The sequence below is a fragment of the Miniopterus schreibersii genome (assembly GCF_964146895.1).
Source record: "Miniopterus schreibersii genome assembly, chromosome: 7".
Lineage (NCBI taxonomy): Eukaryota > Metazoa > Chordata > Mammalia > Chiroptera > Miniopteridae > Miniopterus > Miniopterus schreibersii.
The window spans coordinates 63,532,997-63,548,808 of record NC_138108.1 but is presented as its reverse complement, the minus strand read 5'-3'; the positions used below and the strand labels follow the sequence as shown (position 1 = coordinate 63,548,808).

At 34.7% G+C, this 15,812-nt stretch overlaps 1 pseudogene across 1 annotated transcript in view; it reads left to right on the top strand.

Annotated features, from left to right (window-relative positions):
* The first annotated feature begins 653 nt into the window (after positions 1–653).
* LOC308559421 (adenylosuccinate synthetase isozyme 2-like) overlaps positions 654–15,812 on the top strand; it is a 92,737-nt pseudogene continuing 77,578 nt past the window's right edge. The window contains exons 1-2 of the transcript in view: positions 654–734; positions 7,111–7,192. The product of the transcript in view is annotated as an adenylosuccinate synthetase isozyme 2-like (transcript). The remainder of the gene's footprint in view (positions 735–7,110; positions 7,193–15,812) is intronic.

Here is a 15,812-nt window from a genome sequence, read left to right as displayed (position 1 = left end):
TAGTTTGTAGTAATAGTGATAAAGGTGGTGAGAAGGAATTAGATTCTAGGCTATTAAGTGAAATGCAAAATACTGAAGGAGAAATGGGTTTTGGAAAAGGACCATCATATATTTTTTAAATGTTCCAAAATCAATGTGAATTTTATTAACTAAAACCACAGAGGTGAAAAGAGAGTGTTCTAAGATCCTTATAACCACAAAAGGATTTGTCTATCCCATTTTAGAAGACATTTTAATTTTCAAGCCTTTAGTAAAATGGGATTAACTTATTGCTAGAGGGACATGTGCTTAAATGAGATTGTTCCCTAGTCCCTATAGGCAGTGGCCATCACTGCACTTACTTTTACTAAACGCTATAGCAGTCATATTCAAACATTGTGGTCTCCAGACAATTTTACCTTCTTAAAAATTATTAAGGGCTCTAGGTCTAACCAGGAGTCAGATACCACACAATAATTTAAAAGGAAAAGTTTAATGTAAATAATTATTATCAAGCTATTACAGTAGAATAACTATAAAGATAGAAAGATAATGCTGAAAAGTACCATGGAGCAGAGGGATAATTTCCAAAGCAGGAAAAACGTCCAGGAGGAACTCTGTGCCCAAGGCTGGGGTACAGACCTTGTTGAACAAGGTCTGGTGCAATCCGGGGGATGGTAGAAAATGTTCCTGAGTTGCCTGGCAAGAGCTTGTCCAGAGTCACTGGGCAAGTAGAAGAGCCCCCTGAGGTGCAGGTGAGCAGAAGCTAGTGACCAAACTCCTAGAGGGAGTCAGAGCCCCACTGTGGGAACTGCTAAAGCCAGGAGCTGGACAGGCCTCCATCTGTACAAACCTAGCACCCCGGTGTCTGGACTAGGCTGTGTGGGATAGAAGGAGTGTGGGATGCAGATCCCACAGTGTCTGGGGGTGTTGGCTACACCCTAATTGCCTATAATGAAAGCTCCAAAACGCACACCCTCCAGGATCCTGGCAATGAGTTCACCCCATAAGCAGAAAGAAAAACCTCTTCCACCTCTAATGTCACTCCAGTGCCTTGACTGACTGAGCTTAATTTTCTGCTGACAGTCAAAGGAAAAATATTTACAAGGCCAAGCTCCATTATCACAGAGCAGGCAAAAAGAAAAAAATCAGCCCTGCCAGGCGTGGCTCAGCGGTTGAGTGTCGGTCTAGGATCCAGGCGATCGGGGTTCGATTCCCTGTCAGGGCACATCCCCCTTCGAGGGCATGCAGGAGGCAGCTGATCAATGACTCTCTCATCATTGATGTTTTTATCTTTCTCCCCCTCTCCTTTTCTCTCTCTGAAATCAATAAAGACATATTAAAAAGAAAAAGAAAAAGAAAAAATTCAGAGCTGAGAGTCAATAAATTGATAACTGGCACAGGTATCCAGGGGGGCTTTTGTTTATGTGAGTTAAATCTATAATAAATTAAAACTATAAAAAATTAAAAATATTTTTATTAATTTGTTTAAACTGGTAATAATAAATCCATTACATGTTCATATATATGTATATAAATATAGATATATATATATATTTATAAATAATCCTATATTTTAAAAATCGTAAGAAGAGTGATATTATTTTACATTTTTCAAATTTCTTTGATATCTGCTTTAAAAGAAGACAACTTAATTCTTACATATGTTTCTGCATTCATTCTGTTGTAATGTTGTTTTGGTTGCAGTATATTGAAAAAGTCAGATTCACCTTCATAAAGATGTAGTTGGAAAATGGAGGAATACTTTAATGGATTTTCATATGACTGTGGATCATCTTTGTTATAACACCAAAATCTACTAGAGGTAGTTCCTTAAAGATTGGTTATATTGTGAAATCTGAAACCAAACCAGTGAACCTTTCACTACTCTAGTAGACTACTATTTGTTGATCAATCTTGACCTTTGAGTCATTTTACAACAATATATTGGTCATGTAGAAAATATTGGCTTATTAATTTCTGCATAACTCTTAACCGTTGACACACTTTATTGTATGATATCAAAAACAACCACTTTCATTAATAACGCATTGATTTCATCAGAAAATTATTTAAATAAGGTGAAGCTGGCAGGCTCACAGAGGCAGATAAACATTTCCCAAAGTTTTAATTTACCCTCAAAAAACACTAATTTTATACTAGGCAACCTATATATCAGGTGTTTTTTGGTCAGTTGTTTATTTTGGGGAAAATATCTGACAAATACCCAAGTCAAAACATCCATAGTTTATCAGCTTGTCATTCTTTAAAAAAAAAACCAGGCAAACATGATGGTCCATAAAAAAGAGATTTTGATTCAGTTCACAAAGGAATCAGCCAAGGGCTTTTCCTTTAGGCAGCCACCCTGCTTCCCTGTGCTGCAGGAGTGCTGTATGCACACTTTCCATTTTGTCACACAGAATATTAAAAATGTGTCGTGAAGCCAGTTTGCATGGCTCAGTGGTTGAGCATCATCTATGATTCAGGAGATCAAGGTTCAATTCCTGGTCAGGGCACATGCCCAGGTTGCGGGCTCCATCCCCAGTAAGGGGCATGCAGGAGGCAGCCGATCAAAGACTCTCTCTGTATTAATGTTTCTCTCTCTCTCTCTCTCCCTCTCCTTTCCTCTCTCTGAAATCAATAAAGATATATATATATTTTTAAAGTGTACTTAAAGATTGAGATTTAATAGAATTAATACTTTTACTAGGGACATTTATAAGTAAAAATGTCATTGTAACACTACAAACCTGTAGCAGTTAAGAATACAATGGCTACTAGTACATGCCTTAATTCGTACTGAAGGCACCATCAATTTTCCCCACTATTGCTTTTTAACCTAATTTCTTTCTTTTTTGCACCCCCATAGTTCTTTCAATGTACTTCTTTTAGTGCATGTATTGTATTCACTCTTGAATTATGACCAATTATGTTTCTATCTTTGCAGTATTATTAAGCTTCCTGAAGTCAGGATTTATATTTTATTTTATTCCATACTCCAACCCAACCACCCCAGTGATTTCCATAGAGTAGTAGTCTAATAAGTATGTTTGAATGGGTAAATGAACAGATATTTTTCTTTAAAATGAGATGTGTTGTAATCATCTTGATGAATATCTCAGTCTTTCTGTACTTAAACTATATAAAATGTCAGGTTTTAATATATGTGTGCATTATTATTTATATTTATCAATATAATTACTTCCCTTAAAGAAAAAAGAAAATATGTGTAATTTTATTTTAATTATTGATTTACTTCTCTGTATCCCTTATGATAATGGAACTCCTTGCAGGCAAATAATATATTTTATTTTTCATTTTGAAAGCTCAGTGTCTAGCACAGTATCTTGTATGTGTGAGTTATTTAAAAATTGTTTGCTGGTAAATAAATAAATGAGTAAATAAAAATGTTGGATAAAACCTTTTTCTCACATATAAAAGAAAGGCAACAAATGGTGCTAGACAACTGGGCATCCACATGCAAAAAAAAAAAAAAAGAATCTAGACATAGACTTTATACCTTTCACAAAAAATAACTCAAAATAGATCACATACCTAAATGTAAAATACAAAACTATGGAACTCTTAGAAGATAACAGGAGAAAATCTAGATGACCTTGTGTTTGGCGATGACATTTTAGATATAACATCAAAGGCAAGATACATGAAAGAAATGATAGATAGGCTGGACTTCATTAAACTTAAAAACTTCTGCTCTGTGAAGGACACTATGAAGGCAATGAAAAGACAAGCCACAGATTGGGAGAAAATATTTGCAAGAGACATGTCTGATAAAACAGTTACCCAAAACACATAGAGAATTCCTAAAACTCAACAATGAGAAAACAAACAACCTGATTAAAATGTGGGCCAAAGACCTTAACAGACATCTCACCAAAGAAGATGTACAGATGGAAAAGAAGCATATGAAAAGGTGCTTCACATCATGTGTCAGTGAAAAAATGTAAATGCATATTAAAGCAACAATGAGATACCACTTCACACATATTAGAATGGCCAAAATCCAAAACACTGACAACACCAAATGTTGGTGATGATATGGGACAACAGAAACTCTCATTCATGATTTGGCAGTTTCTTGCAAAATTAAATATACTCTTACCATACAGTCCAGCAATTATGTGCCTTGGTATTTACCCAAAGGAGTTGAAAATGTATGTCCACACGAAAAGCTGCACACAAATGTTGATACATATAAGCTTTATTAATAATTGCCAAAACTTGGAAGCAACCACTATGTTTTAAGGTAGGTGAATTGATAAATAAACTGTAGGACACCTAGACAATAGGACATTACTCAACACAAAAAGAAATCAGCTATCAAGTTATGAAAAGACATGGAGGAACTTTAAATGCATATTACGAAGAGAAAGAAACTAATCTGGAAAGCCTACATACTATATGGTCCCAACTAAAGTGCATTCCCAAAAAGGAAAAACTGAAAACAGTAAAAAGATCAGGGGTTGCCTAAGGTTAAGGAGAGAGAACAAACAGACAAAGCACAGAGAACATGAAAGCAGTATCTTTATGATGCTACAATGATGGATGCATGTCATTATAGATTTGTTGCATCACATAGAATGTTCAACACGAAGAGTGAACCTTAATGTAAACTATGGATTCGGAGTGATAATGATGTGTCAATGTAGGTTCATCAATTATACAAATGCACCACTGGTTAGGATGCTGATACTAAGGTAGGCTATGCAGGTGTTGGGGCAGGTGATATATGCAAACCTCTGTAACTTCTGCACAATATTGCTGTGAATCTAAAATACTCTAAAAAATAAAGCCTATTTTTAAAAAAGAAGAACTTTTCTTATATGCTGCTGTCTACTAAATATAATTCATGCAGTATAAATTGCAAAACATTCACCCAGGAAATTTTGTTTGTCTTTAGGATAGACAATTAAGTATAAATTACAGATATTATTAACTGTCCCTTGTCATTGCTCCCCATTTATGCTAATATTAACCAGGCCTTTTGCTAATGTTACATGTTAACTTTTGATAAGCCTTTGGCTGCATAATATATCCATACAAGTGGATGGATCAATAATTAGTTGGACAGTTGGATAGTTTAATCACACTGTAAAATTATAAAAACAATAATATTTAACATGTACTGACTATGTATTAAAAATTGTATCAGCTGCTCAATATCAACTGTTTTATTTATTTAAGAACCATGTGAAGAAGGTTACATAAGTATTTCTACTTTTACATAAACAAAAGCATAGAAAAATCCAACAATTTACAGAAAACTACACAGTTAGCAATAAGAGCCAGGACTTGAACCCAAGTGAACTAATTCTATCAGGCTCTTAAATATTGTAATATAGTGTCATTCGTATAAAAAAATAATTATTAAATATCATTAGAAACATTATATTTTGCTAAACATTCTAAATCAGACACTGTCAAATGGTTTATAGCCAAAGATGCTCACCATATAAGTAAAAAAAAAACAAACATGCAACTGCAATTTGTATTGACCTTAATAGTTTATTTTACATGCTAATGAGAAATTAAATAACTACATATAATGATTTAAATTCCACTAATTTATAACTCCACTACTATTTTAATAGTCTAAAAACCTACAGTAGCTTCGTTTTCTCACCATTAGTTTTGGGGATCCCCAAGGGGAGTCAAATTATGCTCATTAAGCATATCATCTCCCTTCAGTTGTTGTAATTGTAATGGTTAATTTTGGGTCAGCTTGGAAGGTATTTTTGGATGAGATTAATATTTAAATCAGTGAAATTAGGGTAAAACAGAATGCTCTCCAGAGTGTGGGTGGGCCTCATCAATTGAAAGCCTGAATACAACAAAAAGACTGGTTTTCCTGAGCAACAGAAAATTCTCCTGGAGTTTGCAGCCTTAGTAATCATGATGTGAGCCATTTCCTAAGACTGAACCGACATTCCCTCCTCCCTTCCTTCCTTCCTTCCTTCCTTCCTTCCTTCCTTCCTTCCTTCCTTCCTTCCTTCCTTCCTTCCTTCCTCTTTCCTCCCTCTCTCCCTCTCTCTCTTTCTGCCCCTCTCTCTCTCTTCCTTTCTTTCCCTCCTTCCCCCTCTCTCTGTTTTTCTTCTCTTACAGAGAGCTCCCAAAGCAGAGCTGCTGGTATCCCAGTGTTTTACACAGTTTTTCTGTATAATTTTTCACTTATGGACCATTTTCCCCTGGTATCTAAGTGAAAGACCATTTTTCACTTATAGACCATTTTTCCAGCATTGGGCTGGAAATGCTCACCTTAGTGCACTCAGAATCCTGACGCCCCTCTGCAATGATGACCCTGGTTTACAGTCACCTCTCATACACATCTATTTATTCTCTTAGGATGAATTATCTCTCTCTACCCCTCTGTTAATGTCAGGGTAGACTGTTATACCATGTTTCCAAGGCCTAAACTAGACAATTCTGCTCCTAAGTAGAGTTCTTTCCTAAGGATCTCTTCAGTCACCACACAAAGGAAATTCTCTTAAGAATGTCCAACCAAGACTCCAAAAATGCCCAGACATGCCTGAATCCCAGCAAAGGCAATATTTCTGCAGCATGAATCATCCTTACATTTGTTTCAATTGCCTTGGCATTCATGTTCTCTTGGAAAATCAGCCTCCTACACCACTTTTTAATTTTTTTATTTGACCATTTTTCAATAAATATGAAACAATAAAATTCCACCAACTTCACATATAGACATGGGCAACTAAAATTTTACCTAAATTTTTTTTGTGTAGGAAGAGTCTTCTCGCATGAAGGCTGGGCACATAGTCTATCAATGGATGAGGCAGTGACTTGGCAACTGTACAATGTGTGATCTGATCAGTAAGTACATAATTATGGGGACAATGGGGCAAAATTTGATATCTGAAGTGTCCAAACGAATTTAGCATGTGCAATCATATTAATCACCATTTCATAAACAGATGAGATTGAGATGAAAAAGTAAGAATAGACGAATAAACAATCTAAACAATCTTTAAAAAAAAAGTCCTATTTAAATTTTTGAGACAGTGAACCATGACAGCTAATCTGAGTTTGATGCTTAACTAGGTAAGGTCACAGCTGTATTTCTGGTTTTCCTCCTATTATTAACTCTTCTAGAAAGTGGAATTTCAGGACCTATTTGAGGATCAGAGGAGAAAAACGCACTTAGCGCTCCAGGGGATAAAAGATTCTTCAGACAGTAAGACAACTTCCTTACCTACACTTTATCTGTCTTATATAACAATAGCCACCTAGTCAATGACTCATCCAAACCAAATGTTCAAAGTGTGCAACAAACTTTGACTAGATCAAAACCCTTACCTTCCACCCTCCGGTTATTAAGAACAAAGGTATTAAAGTTGAGGTGACAGAAAGTAATATGTAATGGAAAATCTACTACAGTTGTGGGCTGTAAAGTTTTTCCAAATAAGTCAGGCTCAGTCATCTGTTGTTCAAACAAAGTCACCTCAATTATGTCCCCAGAGCTCTGTCTACTAGCCTGAAGGGTGCCCTACGGGTGATTTCGGAGGTAACAGTGCTGCAGGTCTGCTTGGGAGTTAAATTAAATTTCTACCACATTAAAATTGGATGTGATGTTATTTAAGGAATATTATGGAGAGAGCAAGAGAGCATTTTCCTGTTACTGAATTCTCTGTTCATTCTTAAATCCCAAAGTATTATTATTGTAAGGAAAAATTTTTAGCTAGAGTATTACCAACCCCTACTTTTTTGTTTGTTTGGTTGGTTGGTTGTTTTACAAAAGGCTGTTCATGATTCTGTGTGCAAAAACTTTTGGACCTAAAAGTTACTCTTCAAATTAATGTAATTAAGTTTTCTTAATAAAAATTTAGAAATACAACAATAGTTTTGAACTTCTTAATGGTAGAGTTAATTTTGAACCAGGAAACTGAATATACATAGACAGAATTTTAAGAATAGCATTTGGGTGTGGCCTAAGATGAAGTTTCTTTTATAATGTAACAGAAACCATTTATTGTCCCAATATTTTACAATTTATTTATTCTCTTTACCTGAGTCAAGGGAATTAGGTATATCCTTGCCACTGAAAAATGTTAAAAATAATTATTTTGTTTTTTCATATATATTCTTCAGTCTTTCATGATTACAATGTTTCCTTTCAAATGCTCAGTCCTACTACCCATAGCATTATTAATTTAACAATAATACTAATCATTGAAGGAATTAGCAAGTAAAAAAAAATATTTCTACAAATAAAAACAGTACCAAAATATACCATTTTGCTTCTCATTGTATTCTATTCAGTATATATTTATGGCTTATATGAAATAATGTTATTATTCTCTATGGCGGAATCTATTGGTCACCTACACAATAGCAATATTTCCACAATTTTTCTTTGTTAACCTATCCACAGATTTACTCATATGTAGGTGGTCACCTGCTTTAGAAGATGGACTCCTCCTCAAACTTAGGTTGAGGGTGAATCTTGCTTATTGAATGTCATGGCAATTCCACTCCTCTCAACACTGATTGCTTTACAAAGGATTTTTTGTGCAATCCCAGACAGGACAGTGTTGAGGAAATCTTCCTTGGCCATATAGAAAATATGTTATCCTTCTTAGAGATGCACATTCTCTTTGTCCCTTCTCACATTTAGATGGTTGTATGAGGGTGGGATGTTGAGAGCTATTCAGTTATCATGACACCAAAAGAGGTCATGTCTGAGGATATTAGCTGAAATGTGAAGATGCCTGCACAGAAAAATTAACAGAATTGGGAGTTTAATGATTTTTACTGAGCCACTGATTTAACAGATTCTGGAACCTACTCCCTTAAGACTCCTGTTACATGAGGTCATGTCTCCTTATTGCCTAAGCAATTTTAAGGTGAGTTGTGGTGTTATCTGCAGCTGGAAAGACTGATATATCTTATATTTAGGACCCGTGTATATTTAGTACCTGATTTTAATTAGCTCCAAAATCTTGGATTTTTTTTTAAAGGAAATATTGAATGCCTGCTCTCAGAGATTAAATATTCTCCAGATAATATTGGTGAAGCTGCTAAAGGGCACATTTTTGGAAGTATATGTACTTTTTTTAGGTATTAAATCTGAAATCAGGAATTTTCACTAAACTTTGGTAACTATATGGATAGGCACCATATTTTAAAGTATAGAATAAATAATGCTGAATTAATTAGGCTTTAAATTTAGATATCATTTTTAGAAGAGCTAAAGTTACTTTTATATATACATGCTATTATATATTCCTTATCTTAGAAACACTTTAAACTAATCTGTTATCTGTGTTAATTTTACACAAATGGCAAATTTCTCATCTAGAGGTCTCACAAAACTTTCAGAGAACAAGCAGGAAACTACAAAATTTCTTGTTAGAACAGATGGTCTTTTGATTAATGCTCTAGCAAATAATTTTACTTCTGTTGAGTCATTTTAACAAGAAATTATTTAAGTGTTTCATTTGTAGGCTGGTCAGCTTAACATTAGACACCAGTTAAGGTGTAAACCACAAGAATAAATCCCTGTAGTGACTTATGAGCAAGTGAAACCACATCTGCAAGCGTCCTTCAAACAAAAAAGATCATGAATTCAGAATTCAGAAAGCTGCATAAAATAAAGTGTTTCACATTTGTTTAATTTCTGGTCAGTGACAATTATTATATGATACAGGTCTACAAAAACTAATCACCCAAATATTTCAAACAAATCACGAATAACCATAATAATCTAAGTCCTTTGGATTTTAGTCTTCAAAATGTTCTGAAGTAAGATATGTACTGCCTCAACACCAGGTTTAAATCAATTGCAATAACTGGATAAATATCCTTTTCATCTCACATATTCATACTTCATTAGGTTTAATATTGTTCAAACATCATATGTAGAACATTGTTGGTATTACTTATACAACCCCTCTTATCAGCAGCCTAACACTTTTCCATTCAAACAATTCTAGTAAAAAACTTCAAATTTGAAATGTAGTTATGAATCCACTTATCTTCTCTTAGAAAAATTTGAAAGCTCCTATAATTTATCCATTGAATTTAAATGTAGTTCATTTTAAAGGCCCTTTTATAAAAAGAAAGCCTTTTAGATTAAACTTTTCACAACTACTGCTTCCACAGATTTTGCATATAACATAATTTTGCTAGGGAAAAAAAAGAGGCTCTTCAACTTTCAACCCTGTCCAATGGGCTCAGTAAAAAGTTACCAGTAAATTAGTAGATAGGTTTAGACTCATGTGAGAAGGTTGCTGGTTACCTCAGTCTGCTAGTGGATCTGTTGGAATCAAAATATAAGGGTATATTCTTTATACAACTTCCCAGCTTTCTCTTATCTTTGCTGATTTCTTCCTGTATAATTAGTAATGATAATATACTCATTAAAGACTAATGGTCCTCCAAAAGCCCAGTTTCCTTTCAGCAATTTGTTCATGTGCGCATATATATATATTTATTTATTTTTTCTTTCTTTCTTTTTTTTTTTTTTTCCCTAACTTTGTAACTTATTTTAGCTCCCCTGGTGAATTTTGGTATTTTTGCTGAATAGCTGCATAGGCAAACTAAGTGTCAAGGGATGCGGTAAGGAGGCCATCAGGCTGCTATCTTACAGAAGAATTAGTACAGAGTAGGTTAGGCTGTGGTAACACATAACCCAAGGCCTCTGTTTCTACAAAACAAAGGCTTCTTTCTTCCTTGTTCAGGACAACCAGGGCCCCAGAAATTGAGGCTGTACTAAATTCATGCCTGTACTATAGCGGTGTAAGGTCTTGTCTTCTGTTGCCTCAGGGAAAGAGAGGGCTAGAGTTGTATGCTGGCTTTCCCAGGCGCTGACTGGGAGTGACACACTGCACTCTGCCCACAGCCCACAGGTCAGGACTCCACCTGGCCGAAGTAGGTGGAGTATGAAGCAAATGCAACAGTTGCTGCTGTAGTGGGGAGTCTGCAAATATTCATGTTTCAGAGACAACAACAAAAACAAATTCCACTCCCGTTGCAGAAAGGTGTGACAGGGGGATATTATAACGTAACCAGTTATTAGTTGGAAGCCCTTTGATTTGTTGATTTTATAATTTCCCACACTAGAAAATAAAATGAGTTTTAAATTGGAGAATCAAGAAATGTTCACAGGCCAGATATTAAACACACGTTAATTCTCCATTTGTCTTTATAGAGTTCCCTTTCTTTCTCTTTTCATTTGCACTTCATTCATAGAACAAAAAAAACTAAAGAATAAAATTTGCCTTTATATTAAAAAAACATAAAATTTTATATTGTTTTAGCAAATCATGGTTTTAGACCCCCAATACAGCTTCTAATTATATGACTCATCCTTACTCTCTTTAAGTAAGAACATCAAGGAAGCACGCAAAGTTTAAATGATTACCATTGCCCTTGTACTTAAGCACACGGCCACTCCTTGTCTTCTGAATCCAAGCCCTGCGCTTATATCTTGCTCCCTTTGTTCTACATTTTGAAAATAGCTCTATATTGTGTTCATCTCACCCACTAGACAGAGAACTTCTTAAGACTGAGTCACATGGCTTTTGGTATACTCTTGATCTACCTTGTGTGGATTACTTACCTGATACGGGTGTCCTGACCAAGAACTCACTGTTTTATGCATTGCAAAGGCATAAGGCGGCACAAACATGTTTCACATGAATATGCTGATACCACCAGGTCCAGGTTAAATATTTCTTGACAGATGCCGTATCTGATATTCATTAATATCCACAGCAGCACTTTAAATCTCCAGATATGATAATTATCCAGGATAAATCACTAATGATGAGAGAGAGAGAGAGAGAGAGAGAGAGAGAGAGAGAGAGAGGGAGGGAGGGAGGGAGGGAGGGAGGGAGGGAGGGAGGAAAGGAACAGAGGAATGAGAGACACTGTTCTAGGAATGATGCTTACATCACATTATGCATTAGTCACAACCACCATATTGACAAATGGGTTAGCTGGCTCAGGGTGACTTGGTAGCTTTCAAAAACCATTGTTAAAACTGAGATTTGACCTCATTTCTACCTTATTCCAAATGCTGTGTATTTCCTCAATTCCACAATGTCTCTCCCACCATGAGAATATATAGCAAATTAAGGCATCATCTTGAGAAATCATCACTGCCCTCCTCCTCTTTTGTTCCTCTTTCCTTAATATACTACTTACTTTGATATTGCGCAGGCATTTCATTCACCCATACCAGCAGTAAGACCACCAATTCATCTGCTTTGTTAAGTAAGGAAAGCTGCATTGCAGGAGGATTACTATTTAAATATTTCTCCTAAAATTGAGCTCTGCATTTTTCTTCTTTGGTTGAGAAAAGTCAGAGGGCATAGATGTCCTCAGACTAGGTCAACATATGTTAGGGAAATCATGAAGTTTGTGAGAATGGTTCTCCCTCTTAGATGTATACCAACATTTTCTAAAATGGAGACTATTCTGGGATTGAAAGGGGAAGGGCACCCTGCTTTCTTCTGTGATTTTCCAGTCTGGAAAAGGTTCTATTCTGGAAAAGGTTCTCTGGTGGCAGTGTCTTGTCTCATTCTTCACTGGAGGCCAGAGACGTTTCTGATAGTAAAAGAACATCCAACATAAAATTTATTCATTTGGTAAATATGCATTTGTAGAATAAATATTTATTGATTTTTGAATGTCAGATACTGTAGGCATTGTGTAAATTGTAAGCATATTTACTGTTCTCTTTCAATTTATAGTCAGAAAAAAGGGGTAGGTGGCAATAGTGTGAGAGCAGAAGAAACAGTAGTTATTTCTTCTCCATTTCAAACATAACAAAATGAACAGATTTCAATGTTCCAATAAAATTTTTAATTTAAGGACATTGGACAAAGGGAACATCCAAAGTCTTTTAATGTAAAAAAGTATTGGCTCTCAGGCAGCTTTCTAAGTGTGGGTCTTCCTTTGCACCAGAAGGATAAGCCATTCTACTCATTACCCACATTATCAGTGTCTACTTTTTATGTCAGTCAGTCTTTTATGTCTGTTATTATACCTTAGCAGCATGTTTTTTTTTTCCAGACAGTATAACCTGTTACTGATTTTTAGGGTTCAGGATAGGGCTGTTTAAGTAGATCTTTGTGCTGAATGGGAAGTGGCTTTTCTATATATGCCTGATCTAGATTGAAGGGATTACTTACTTCATGCAGGTGAAATGACCAAGAATTCACTGTCTTAGATATTCCAAAGGTCAGAGGACGCACCAGGATATGCTCATATTTATGTGTGCACTGATGTCATGAAGTCCAGGCTCAATATTTTTGAACCTGGGGTAGAGATGAAAGCAACTGTTTTAAATTAAGGAAGAAAATTTCTGACTATGGTTTCTGGGGATAACTTGAGTGGATTTCTTTGGGCTAGTCAATTAGTCCTGTCTGTACATGAGCACAAACTGGATTCTCACCATCAGAGATGCTGTCAAGGGGTTCAAGCTTTACACGGAAAATTAGAATAGATAACTTCTAATGAATTCACCTTACTATGTATAGGATTGGAAAATTAGGAGGTCAAAGAACTTTACAAATTTAGGAACTATGTCCTCAATATAGAAAAAACAGATTTTATTTTAAATTAAAAAAACACACACAACTCTTCATTAGAAGAACATATACACTTGGTTGAATTAAGAATCTCAAAAGATATAAAACTCCAAATTGAAAGTATTTATAATTTAAATATGCCCTCATATATTGTTTTGATATTCACAATATGGGTGAAGTTAAAGTCAACTTTTGAATGGAAAACTCAATAAAAGAACTGCATTAAAAAATGTGATGTGTTCTTTTCTTTGACATTCTTCAATCAAAAGGTGAAATCTGTGTCTTCTCCCCTGAAACTGACTGGGCTTTTTTTGTCTTGATAAATAAAATATTATGAAAACAATGCTCTATGACTTCCAAGTATAGTTTCAGAAAAGACCATGTATGTTCTGCTGTTTCTATTAGAAAACTGGTATGGTAGCATTAAGCCATCAGGTACCGAGTTCAACTGCCCTGAGCTGCCATACAGACATACCACTTAGGGAGAGACAGGGATGCCCACAGAACCCAGTACCAGGTGCTTGAGGGAAAAAGCCTTCACTGTGTCACAGCCCAGCCAGTATCTGACTGCTACTCCATGAGTTACCTGGAGAGAAAAACTGGATTAGCTGAGTCCCATCAACTCCCAGATTTGTGAGTAAAATAAATCATTTCTATTGATTTAAGCCACTGTTTTGAGATGGTGTGTTACACAAAAATTAAAAAAAACTAAAACACACAGATTTCACTATTATGCTTTTCTTATGAAATGCTTAATCATTGACTCAAAAAGAGAAAAATTCAATCAATTGATCAGCATTTTTGGCTTTCTTGAATCCAAATAAAAATTTCCACTTACTTACTGGAGAAAGTACAGTTCTGGTTACTTTGTGGGACTATAGCTCATGTATGAATTTAAATGAATAGAAATTTCCCATTATTTTTTTTTGTAATCTATGATATATTAACTCTAATCAATAAAAAGGAGATATACATATATATCCCTATAACTGTTCAAACATTAATCAAATTCTTAAACTGAAGAGGGTGTTTCACTAGAACAAGTAAGACAAAACAACCTCTGTAGTGCTGAGAAATATAAATGACTTAGCAGTTAAGACCCTGGAGATGAGGAACCATCTCCAGAAGAAATGAATGCCCCCCACAAAAAACAGAACAGTGAGCTAGTGCTCAGAATTCTGAGTGGGGACATAGCTGACAGGTCAGGTTAGTGAAGAACCTCCTTCCCACGTGAAGATAAACAGATGACTCCCTTTTCAATATGTCACAGGACTAGCAAGAGTTTAAATAATTAAAACATTATTGACCTTTTCAAACATGTAGCTTGTTAACATATACATGAACTTGTTAGTGTTTACTCCTTTCACTCATAGTCAAATGACTATTTTAATTAATATTACATATTATAAATTAATAAAATATTTATCAAAATCAACATTTTATGTTGTAGTTTAAATGTTATAATGACATCACTCGTAATAAAAAAAATTAAAATATCCTATGAAGTAACAGTAAAAATTATTACTTAATGCATGTTTTACAGATTCCAGGTCCAGAATACAGTAGAAAGGAAGTAAAATACACATACTTACTCATGTAATATTCAGCATCTTTTAAATATATTTAAAACTAAAGAGTGTGGACTAACCATCCAGCTTTATATGTGTAGTAAGAATGCTTATATATATTTAAAACTAAATTAACATTATAAAAATGAGAAAATCTCAAATAATGACTCCATTACTTTAAAAATTCTTACCAGAAATTGGTAGCTATAAACTTCAACTTTCCTGTACAGATCAGTTTTAATAGATGCCCTTTGTTGTATCCCATTAGATATTTTAACATATCCTATCAATTATCTATATTTTCTATGGAAACTTTAAAAAATAATCAGATCTGTGCTTATCAAGAGTGTCTCTATATTCTTATTGGTTGTCTACTTTGAATAATAGCAAATTTAAATGAAGACTAATTGAAAAAAATAGTAAAAATTGCTAATTTGAAAAATAATCATTAACTTGTAAAACAAAATTTATTTGGCTTGGCCCCAAAACTCTCACTCCTTACAGGAAAGAATAAAATCTGTTTGGTTAGATGGGCAGATTATTTACAACGATAAACATTTACAAGGTAATAAATATGAATGATGTCAAAGTTTAAATAGCACAACCATTGTTAATTAACCATTCCCAAGTGATTATTAGAATTGAGAGGAAACACAAAGTGAAAGTTTCATGATATGACATCCTGACAGTA